Below are 10,960 nucleotides of genomic sequence, written 5' to 3'. Positions count from 1 at the left end.
GCGCTCCAGCTTCTGTGCCAGGAAGAGGCGGAGGGCAAGGCTGCTTTCGCCAGACTTCAACAAAGGCAGGAGGCGAAGGCTTGGGCCAAACAGGCAGCAGAGCTCGTCACTGTTAAGGCAAAAATCACCAATTTTAGCCTCGTGAAGTTAATGTAGGGCGTCGTCCCCCTTGCTTAACACTCTCTTTTTTTTATCTTGCTGATGCTTGAAAACTCTATATATGTAATTTTGGTCTGGAATGGCCTATTACGCTTTTGTTTATCTATTGCTTTCATGCATAGTCTTTTTCTTTATTTTCTGCGTTTGATCTGTGCTTCGGGCTGTTAGTTAGCCCTTGATAGCTATTGTGTTGGACTCGCCTGCGCTGCTTGTCGCCTGAGTTGAGTCATTTACACCATCTCTCGTAGTGTGGCGAGCCTTTGACGAGTCTATCTTGGACTTAGTCGCTAGGATCTCCTTCTGCTTTTGGTTGTTCGCAGCATGGGGTTGGGTTAACTCCGACTTTCATGTTACAGCTCAAGTGGAACCGAGAGGGTAACACTTAGCTTGAAACAAGGAGCAGTTGCTCATGCATGCGACCAGCTGAAGACCCTAACTATGACTTACCATTCGGTGAGATGCTATCTGGGGGAACAGTTGGACATGTCGTGTGTCGAGCCGCCCTTGATAATTATCGCCGTCTGCGAGGACGACGTATATGATAATTGAATCGTTTAGGGGTGTAGGAATGTGACGATCGATTGCTGTAGGAGCCGTCGCGTGGTACGCTACTACCCATCGGTTATTCTAATAGAAGTTTAGGATATCCGGAATAGGTCAGGTAGTTCAGGGACGTAGGAGTGTGACTATTGACCGAAGTAATAACACGTCGCATGGTAGGTTACTACTTAGGCTGTGCTACTCGTGGGAATAACGGCGCCAGTCATCATAGGTGATCATTAACATGATGGAGTTTTGTTACGATCGGAGCAACTATGAGGACTTATCATCCCATTGGAAGGGATTGATAAGTTGATTTTGTTAGAGGTGATAGTTAACATAACAGGATTGTCTGCCGCGATGTGAGCGACTTTGGTAGGCTCACCATCCTAATGGAGAGGATTGGTAAGTTGATTTTATCAGAGGTGTAGTGTTAACATGACAGTGGGAGTTTGTTGCGATTTGAGCAACTCTGTGGACTTACCGTCCTATTGAAGAGGATTGGTAAGTTGATTTTGTCAGAGGTGATAATTAACATAACAGGATTGTCTTGGTCCCGACTGTCTATTGGAGAGGATTGGTAAGTTGATTTTGTCAGAGGTAATAGTTAACATGACAGAATTGTTTTGGTCCCAACTGTAAGAAGGTTGGACCAAATGGCGATCTAGGTCACGCTTAAGAACGCCGTTAGTAGCGTTTCATATAGGGTTTCCCGTCGGAGTATATGAATTAGGAACAGTTTAGCCTCGTGTACCAGTTGGAGGGAGTAAGGACCAGTTTCGACTCATGCACTCGTGGGAGTTTGAAGAAGAACTAAGGGTAGTACTTCTTCAAGTATTTACCATTGATGGGCATCATGATCTTGTCGCCATTCGGTTTGACGAGGCGATAGGCTCCATTCGAGTAGACTATCTCCACCACGAATGGTCCTTCCCATTTGGACTAAAATTTACCCTTCTTCTTGGAAGTGAGAATCATTGGTCGTCGAGCGGCTAGTACCAATTCTCCTTCCTTGAAGGATCGACGCTTGACCTTCTTGTCAAAAGCCTTGGACATTCGGGCTTGATAAAACTCAATGTGTTGTTGAGCTTCCAGTCGTTTCTCATCCAACGCTTCGAGTTCTGTGAGGCGCCATTGATGATTATCCTCAGTCGTCATCCCCGCTGTCAGGGCGACATGGAGGGTGAACTCTAATGGTAACATGGCCTCGCAACCGTATACCAATGAGTAAGGCGTGTTGCCAGTCGGTGTGCGAACCGTTGTGTGATACGCCCATAAGCTCTCACCCAGTTTCTCATTCCAATCACGTTTGCTATTGGAAGTTAGCTTGGTTAAGATCTTAATCATTGTTTTGTTGAAGGCCTCGGCCAAGCCATTCGCCGAAGGGTTATAGGCCGTGGAGGAAAGGTTCTATATCCGGAATTTATCACAAAACCGGGTGAACGCATGACTGACAAATTATGTACCGTTGTCATGGATGATACGTCGAGGTACGTCGTATCGGTATATGACATGATGTTTGATGAACTTAATCATGTCATTGGTCTTGACTTCTCTTAAAGGGATGACTTCGGCCCATTTGGAAAAGTAGTCGGTGATCTCAAGGATGAAACGATGGCCTCTTACTGACGGCAGGGATATTGGTCCGACTATGTCCATCCCCCATGCTTCGAAAGGCCATGACGCCTTTGTCGGGTGTAGGTCTTCGGGAGGTTGATGCATGTAGTTGGCGTGGATTTGACACGCGTGGTAGCGTTTTGCATAAGCGACCGCGTCGCTAACCATCCCAGGCCAAAAGTAGCCCATCCTTTATAGACGATCCTAAAGTTTGGGTCCGGGTTGGTGAGCTCCGTAAGTGCCGCCATGGGCTTCGCGCAGGGCTTCTAATGCTTCTGCCTTTGAAAGGCATCGAAGTAACAAGCCGTCGTACGACCTTCGATACAACGTCTTGGTGGTCGAATCGTAGTAGAACCTCGAGGCACGTCGTCGGTCAGACTCTCGCTCCCTAGCATCTTCGGGCAACATGCCGTACAAGATGTAATCGATGATCGGGAGACGCCAGTCTTTCGGATAGGGCTGATCTGAAACTTGATGGGTGGCATTCGCCTTCGGAACGTCCTTTAGTCGAAAGAGCCTTCGGCTTCCCATGGTGACTCATTGAGTTGTCTCTAGTGGCTGGTCCAAGTTAGCCGCCAAGGATGCGAGGGCGTCCGCATGCGTGTTCTTGGAACGGAGCACATGCTCGATGCGAAAACTCTCGAATGACTCCACCAGCTTGGTAGCTGCTTTGTGAAGCGGGATTAGATCGTCGTTCCTTACTTCGTACTCCCCCATCATCTGTTTGACAATTAGCTGAGAGTCATCGTAGGCTTCGAGATGTCTTATCTCTATCTCTCTTGCTAACTCGAGTCCAATGAGTAGCGCGTTGTATTCAGCCACGTTGTTTGTGCATGGCTCTGTTAGAGAGAAGGCTCGAGGTAATACGTGGTTGTGTGGGGAAGTGAGGACCACCCCCACTCCTGCAATGATGGATCCGCTTGCCGCTTGTACCGACGCGAGACGCGCCGTCAAAGAACATCTGCCAAACCTCTGGTGAAGAAGTTGTGTTGACCTCAGGGGGTTCATCTGGCAAATCTTCGAATAGGTCAGTCTTTGCCCCTAGCGGATGACTAGCCATAATATCACAGATAACCTGTCCTTTGACTAACTTCTATGGCATGAAGTGAATATCATACTGAGACAATAGGAGTGCCCACCTAGCCAAATGCTAATTTAAAGCCGCAGGCTGCGTCATGAAAACTCGGATGGGATTAATCCGGGAAATGACGTGGATGGTCTGGCCCACCAAGTAGTGTCGCATCTTTTGGATGGCGAATACTAAGGCCAAACATTCCTCTTCGACCATCGGGTATCACTGTTCGGCGCTTTGTAGGGTTCTACTTAAGTAGTAGATGCCCTACTCGTGGCCAGCGTCATCATTTTGTGCCAAGAGGGTGCCTAGAGAATGCTCTATAGCCATGATGTAGATGAGGAATGGCTTCCCTGAGATTGGAGCCGTCAGAACAGGCGGGTTTGAGAGATAATCCGTGATCTCTTCAAAGGTCCGTTAGCAAAGCGCGTCCCACACGAAGGAAGTACCTTTCCTCATTAGTTTGGAGAAGGGTTGACACTTACCCGAAAGATTTGAAATGAACCTCCGGATGTAAGCCAATCGTCCCTGAAGGCCCCTTAGCTCCTTAAGATTTCGGGGCGGCCGAAGCTCTTGAATAGCTCTCACCTTGTCTGGGTCAATCCGGATTCCTTTCGTCATGATGACGAAACCGAGGAATTTACCTCTAGACATCCCTAAGAATAACGTCATAGGATTCATCTTGAGTTTATGAGTCCTCATGAGTTCGAACATTACCCTCAAGTCTTGGAGGTGGTCATCTTTACAGCGACTCTTCACGACCAGGTCGTCCACGTAGCATTCGACCGTCTTCCGTAGGTAATCTCAAAAGATCATGCTCATGGCGCGCTGGTAGGTTGCGCTAGCGTTTTTGAGTCCGAAGGGCATAACAGTATAGCAGTACACCCCATAGGAGTCCTGAATGAAGTGTGCTTTTCATCCTCAGGGTGCATTTTGATTTGATTGTACCCTGAGAACCCATCCATGAAGGACATCCTCTCAAATCTACATGTGTTGTCAATGATGACATCCGTGATGGGTAGAGGAAATTCATCCTTAGGGCACGCAACATTGAGATCCCTGAAGTCAATGCAGATGCGAATCTTTTCGTTCTTCTTCAGGACTGGAACAATATTGGCTACCTAGTCAGGGTGTTGTTCCTCTCTGATGAAGCCGGATTCGATCAGCTTCTTCACTTCGACCTCGATTGCTTCCATGATCTATGGATGAAACCACCTCTGCTATTGTTTGACTGGTTTAGCGTCTGAGCTAATGTTGAGGCGATGCATGGCGACCCGTGGGTCGAGGCTAGGCATGTCTTCATAATTCCATGCGAAGACGTCAATGTATTCCCATATGAGGGCAATGAGATCTTCTTTCTCCTGAGAGGGGAGACTACCACTGATGAATATAGGCTTGGGGTTCGTCTCATCGCCCATGTTTACTTGGAGGATTTCATCTTTGGCCAGTGGTTCACGTTGCTCGAAGCGACTGTTCCACTGAGCGTTGACGTGGCGGTCCCATATCTCGTCATAAAGCGGGACCTGTCCATCCCTTGCCATTTCGGCGGGATCAATTGCGTCCATGTTGACTGTAAGACTATCGAACAAGTCTCTTACGCTGACGTCTGAGTCCCATGCTGAGGTTGTCGAAGATTGATCCCCCGAACGCGCATAGTCGGAATCCTCGTTGACGTAACAGAATAGATCCGAAGAGGAAGAGGAGTAGCCCAAACCTCTCTGAGTCTTGTTGAAGTAGTTTGAGGGTTTGCCTTTAGGTACGTAAGCAGGTCAGATGACCATCTTATGCCCCCAGCCGTAATTCAGACCCTCTGGGCGAGTGAGGTCATACCCTATATCTCTCATCATGCGCTTCGCAATTTGACTATACTGCAAAAATTGAGGCGTGGGGTCCTCATCTTCAGACTCATCCCACAATGTGCACACAGGGTGATCGATTCGTTCGAAGACGATATCCTTCTGGTAGTTATCCCGGGCCGGTATGATAAGTACAGCTTGTGATGACTTGATCGGCTGTGTCTTCGCGACATACGACGAGCATACAGGTAAGTACAGGGAGCGGTCGTTATAGAGTTTTGACACTAGGTTATTAGGCGCATCATCCTCGGATGTGGAGCAAGACGACTAAAAAGCAAAGTTGAACTTCTCATTCACGATAATCTCCTCCGTCTGAACAGCGTTGGTTACATTGTGACTTTCGTAACCGATTACAATTAACTCGAAGTCGTTCAGGACTAGGCTGTCACCGTGTTCGGGCTCGCTATCTGCCTCGTTGCCGCTCTCTGGTTCCTCGACCAGTGGCTCGTTGGGGTATTGGTACAGCAGAGAGTCTGTGAAGTAGTTTTTAACGCCTTTGAAGGGTTGCATGTCGGCTACTATTATCTTCACACGATCATAGTCGTCCACGTATTTTAAGCATTGATGCAAGGTAGATGGGACTATCCGGTTACTATGGATCCATAGTCGTCCCAAGAGAATATTATAGGATGGCTCGGCGTCGATGACATAACAGGTCACCTCTGTCTTCATGTTGCCTATCCGGCACTTCAGGTGTATTTTTCCAAGCAGTCGTGTTCCCGTAGCGTTGAAGCCAAAGATAGTTGTGGTAGTTGTGGACAGACGCTTCGAGGGCACCGCCAGGTGTTTGATCAGTTTCAGAGGTACGATGCTTAATGCAGACCCTGGGTCGACTTGAATCCGATCCACTTTCGAGGAACCGACGTACCCTGTGAAGTACAATGGTCGATCATGGGAGGTGCTTTTGATGAGCATGTCCTCAGGAGTGAATGTAATGCAAGGGAATTCCTCTCGGTGGTCTGGCAGCACATCGTACATTCCTGTTCTGTGTATTCTTCCCTCGAGAAATGGGTGGCAAAGACTACCGAGTCGGCCAATGCTTCTTGTAGGGCTTCTCGGGTAAACCTGGATAGCCGCAGGAGGTCATACATGGTAATTTGTGCGGGGATGCTTTTTAGTTGTGCGAGTATGTTGAAACGGAAAGGTTGATTACTCGAGCTTGGTTTATCGATGCCCGGAAGGACTGCTGTAGCTGGCCTTACGGAAGGCCCTGCAGGGTCTTTTTTTCTCGCGGGATACTCTTTGGCGAATTCCTTCCCTGCTCTAGTGGCGAGGATGGCGATTTCCTCCTTGAAATCGATGGGGGCAGTCATTACTGTCTTATCTCCATCCAGGATGGCAGAGATGATGTTGCAAGGCTTTCCCTTAACCTCTTTCGAGGGCTTTGTAGTCCATTGCTCATCGCTGAGGAGGTCCGGGTGGACCCACATCACTTGACCTGATGGCAGAGTCTGGGGGACTAAACCTTTCCTTTGTTGGTTGTGAGGGTCGTCATTAGTGATTTTCAGGGCTGCCTTAGGGATAGGAATTACCCCTGCTGGAGCCTGGACCTCTGGGAGATCTGTCCCAAAGCTCAAGGTGATCATATTCGTGGTCACCTGCTTTTGAACCTTCTCCTTTTTTAGGACTCCTGCATCGTAGAGGGCCTGGAGCTTATCCTTGAGGATGTAACACTTAGAAGTGTGGTGGCCAAGGAATCTGTGATAGGCGCAATAACTCGGGTCATTGGTTTTGTTTGCCTCCTCAGGCTTCGTGGCCTCTGGCAATTTAATTCGATTTCTCTTGAGTAGAGTATCGAATGTCGCCACCACCTGGTCTTCTTTGAAGTCGTATTGTCATAGGGGGCGTTGCTCGAACTGTCTGGGCTTCGGCCTTTGAGCAGTTTTAGGTGTCGGGGCGGAATCGACGGTCATGATTTCCTTTCCTCTTGTTCGAGGGGGATTCTTTAGCATGGCCAGCTCCACAGCTCCCTTCTTGGGTTATGGCTCTTCAGCCTCTAACCTTTTGATCATGTTTTCCACCTGCTCGCCCTAACGAACAAGTTCTTATTAGGTCCCGGTTTCCACCGTGCCAACCTTAGATAGAATATGGATTGAGAGATTATTGCGGCACATCTCGATCAATGTGGATTCGGAAACCTGATCCCGACAGTGGACCGATCGATTCCTGAACCTCTTCACGAAGTCGTTGACCGACTTCGACTTCCGTTGCTTTTCGGCGAGGAGGGTGGCCATCGACACCTCCGTGTCGTCGTCGAAGAAGCAGGCCAAGAAAAGTCTTTCCTCATCGGCCCATGACTTAATAGAGCCAGGTTCTAACTTGTAGAACCATTCAAACGCCACACCTTTGAGGGTGCCTATGAATAGCCGAGTGAGAATAGCGTCATTCCCCGTAAGGAATCCGATCTGCGCCATGAAGTAATAAATGTGTTGCGAGGGCGAACCCTTGCCATCAAACTGCACCAAGCTAACCGGCTTGAACTTCGTGGGGTATGGGATGGTATCCCACTCGACAGGATAGGGTCGGACCACCCCCAGCTTGTTCATGTTTTGCTGGAATTTCAAAGCGTTGAGTTGGCTTTGGAACTCCTCGAACCTCTTGTCACGAGCGCTACCCCCAGTATGCGACGTTCCTAGCGATGTTTTGGAAGAGTAGTCAGATTGTTGACCGATATTATCCTCCACTTTAGTCGTCGGATGATGGGGAGGTATCCATTCTTTACTCCCTGTCTGTCGTGGTGAGGTGTGCTGGGCTCTTTTCTTCTTCTTGCTCAGAAGCTGCTCCAACATTTCTCTTAAGGAGTCTATGGTCGCATGTTTTTCTTCAAACCTTTGGGACACCGCCTATTCTTGTGTAGGTTCAGCCATGTGTACCCTTGCCAGTGCATCCTGACTCGAGTGTGATGTTTGGGACGTAGCTGCTGCCGAGTAAATCTCGTCTTCGCCGTCGGAGGGAGGTGCTAAGGTTGAATAATCAAACCCAATGCTCACCCACGTGTGACTATAGGTGTGTCGGTATATGCCATCTCGTTCATATTGGACAAGTGGAGGATTAGGTCCCAGGAAGGGGTCCGAGTCCTGTGAGCCAGAAATCATGACTTTGCCCTTGTCTGTCATGTTGATTATAGCGGATGGGAGCTCTAGATAGTCTCGGTCGAGAAGGTCATCGAGAGAGCCTCTCGAACACCGAAGGTTTTGTCGCTCCTATACATTGACAGTCGACGAGTACTGTTTGGATAAGTCTTTCACAGTGGCACTGAGGATTCGCCTCATGTATGGTGCGTTTGCGAGTTAAGTGAGCCCGGAGATCTTCTGTGGGCGATTGGCGATAACCCCCAACGTCAGACGGTTCACTTGGGTGATTACACAAGAGAGTTTTGGATGCACCACCTGGTGTACACTGGGTAGAATGTTTAGGTATTGGAGTCGGGCAAGCTTGCCTTGACAGGCGAGTCTTCACGCTTGGGCGAACTCCAGCATGCAGGCGAGACTCAACCTTCCGTTCACGCAGGCGAGTTTGCAAGGTATCGTCTACTGCTTTGCCTTTGTAATCAAGGCCTTCCCGCTTGTCACACTTATCCATCAAGGGGTCATGGCGAGGCTCGCCCGCCCTCGAGGGTTCACCTCCCCGGGTAGGTTCGCTCATTTGGGATGGTCTATTCGCATCAGGGATGTGACCTGAGAAGCAAAGTCCGCTCGAGCGGGTGGTCCCATCCATCTTGGTTGGCGCGCCTGATTTGGAGGGCCTTCCGGTGTCGGGCGAGTTACCCCTTCGTCTAACGCTTTTCGAGCCTGTATAATAGTTCAGGCCATCGTATGAGGCGAAGGCTCGAGCCCCCTGTCGGGCGAGGGTCTGTCGTTGCCGTTGGTGAGCTCTTCTGGAGAGAGGAGCGTCTGTGTAGGTTGTGGCAGCATGGTCTGCGTCAGAGTGAACTACTATTTCCTCCTGGGCTGACATCTGTGAGGGCCGTTTAGAGACCCATCTGGCGGGCTCTCGCCCCGTGCTCTCGACCTCTGTCTTAGCCTTGATCGATCTGGAGGGCGTAGGTTCTCCCGACATGAATCAGATAGAGTCTTCAGGCACGAAGGCTTTGATCGTTTGAGGTCGGCCTCTACGCACGACTCTGTGGCGTTTGCGGGATGCATTGCCACCAGAGGATGAAGAATACAAGTACTCTTCATACTTGGCTTGGTCGAACTTGATTTCTAGGGACTCCACAGTCGTCCCAACAGCAACCTCGTCGAACTGAGCTACCACCATTTCGATTGAAGAAACAGATTCTCCCACTGTGGTCGCCATCTTCTGTAGGTGTGAATTTCTGATCTCCCGAAATAGGGATTTCATTTGTATTTATAAGAACAGCTTATTACAAACTAATGGATCAAAAATTACAACAGAAGCGGAGGGAATGCCCTCCTTGTTTAACGTGGGGACTTTCGATAGCTATAGGATGCTTCGCTCGGTTCTCACACCGAGTCTGCTTCCCTTAGACTATCCGACCGAGGTTGCTGGTGAGCTTTAGTACGCAGTAGAAGCACGGATCGATGGAGTTCCAGTCTTCGAGTTTGATGGCGATCATGGCCCGAAACTAGGAGAAGATGTTGCAGTGTAAAGATTATGCAAAGAGCTTGTCGTCAACTCTCTTGAGAGTCGAGAGCCAGTGGTTCAGTTAACTTATTGAATTAATCAATTAACTATGAGCAAACTACTGAACCCCCTTTCCAAAGCCAGGAGAGGTTCTTAAATAGAGGAGAGATGGTGTGGCCGCTCCTAGAATTATGGGATATGACCATGTCTTGGGTTTGTACTGTGAGCGGCTGCTTGATGAGTTCGGAGTATTGTACTCCTCCCCCCCCCCTTCACGTCGTGAGGAGTGGGATGGCCCCTCTTTGTACGTGGGATAGCGGCTATCCAGCACTCGAGTGGGTTTAGCCAGCTTGCCGTTTGTAGGTGGATTCATCTCTTGACTCGTGTAGGCGAGGCAGACTTCCTGCAAGCAGATCTGGCGAGTGATCGGTCACTCGTACTGTGAGCAGCTACTTAATGGGTTTGGAGTACCGTTCTCCATTCCTTCACATCGTGCAGGTAGCGGGAAGGCCCATCCCTATACGCAGCATAGCGGCTGTCAAGTACTCAAGTGAGCCTAGTCAACTTACTGTTTGCAGGCGAATTCAGCTCCTGACTCGTGCAGGCGAGGCGAGCTTCACTCGTGAGCGTGCAGACGGATTTGGTGACTGCATGGATTTGACTGGTTGCTCATACTACGAGTGGCTACTTGATGGATTTGGAATACTGTGCTTCCTCCCCTCATATTGTGGGAAGTGGGAAGGCCCATCCTTGTATGCGGCATAGTGGCTGTCGGGTACGAATTCCACTCTCGACCCGTGCGGGTGAGTTGAGTAAGCGGGCGAATTCAGTCATTTAGGCGATCTTGACTCGTATGGGCAGGCCGATCATACAGGCGAGTCTGTGGCCAACAGATGCAAGCATCTTTGGCGACCGCGTGGTTTGGGCTCGTGCTAGCGAATCCAGTTCAAGGATGGGTCCTACCCTCAGATTGTGCGGGCGAATTTTATGTAAGCTTGCGGAGGTAATTTTTACCGTCTACAGGTATCATTGATAGTATCAACTAATTCATCATCATTGTTTGAAACAAAAGGTGTTTTTGTAAAAATTTCATCAAAAGAAACATGCATTGATTCTTCAATGACTAAAG

Source organism: Asparagus officinalis, chromosome 3 (assembly GCF_001876935.1).
Source record: "Asparagus officinalis chromosome 3, Aspof.V1, whole genome shotgun sequence".
Classification (NCBI taxonomy): Eukaryota; Viridiplantae; Streptophyta; class Magnoliopsida; order Asparagales; family Asparagaceae; genus Asparagus; species Asparagus officinalis.
Note: the sequence above shows the minus strand (reverse complement) of the source record.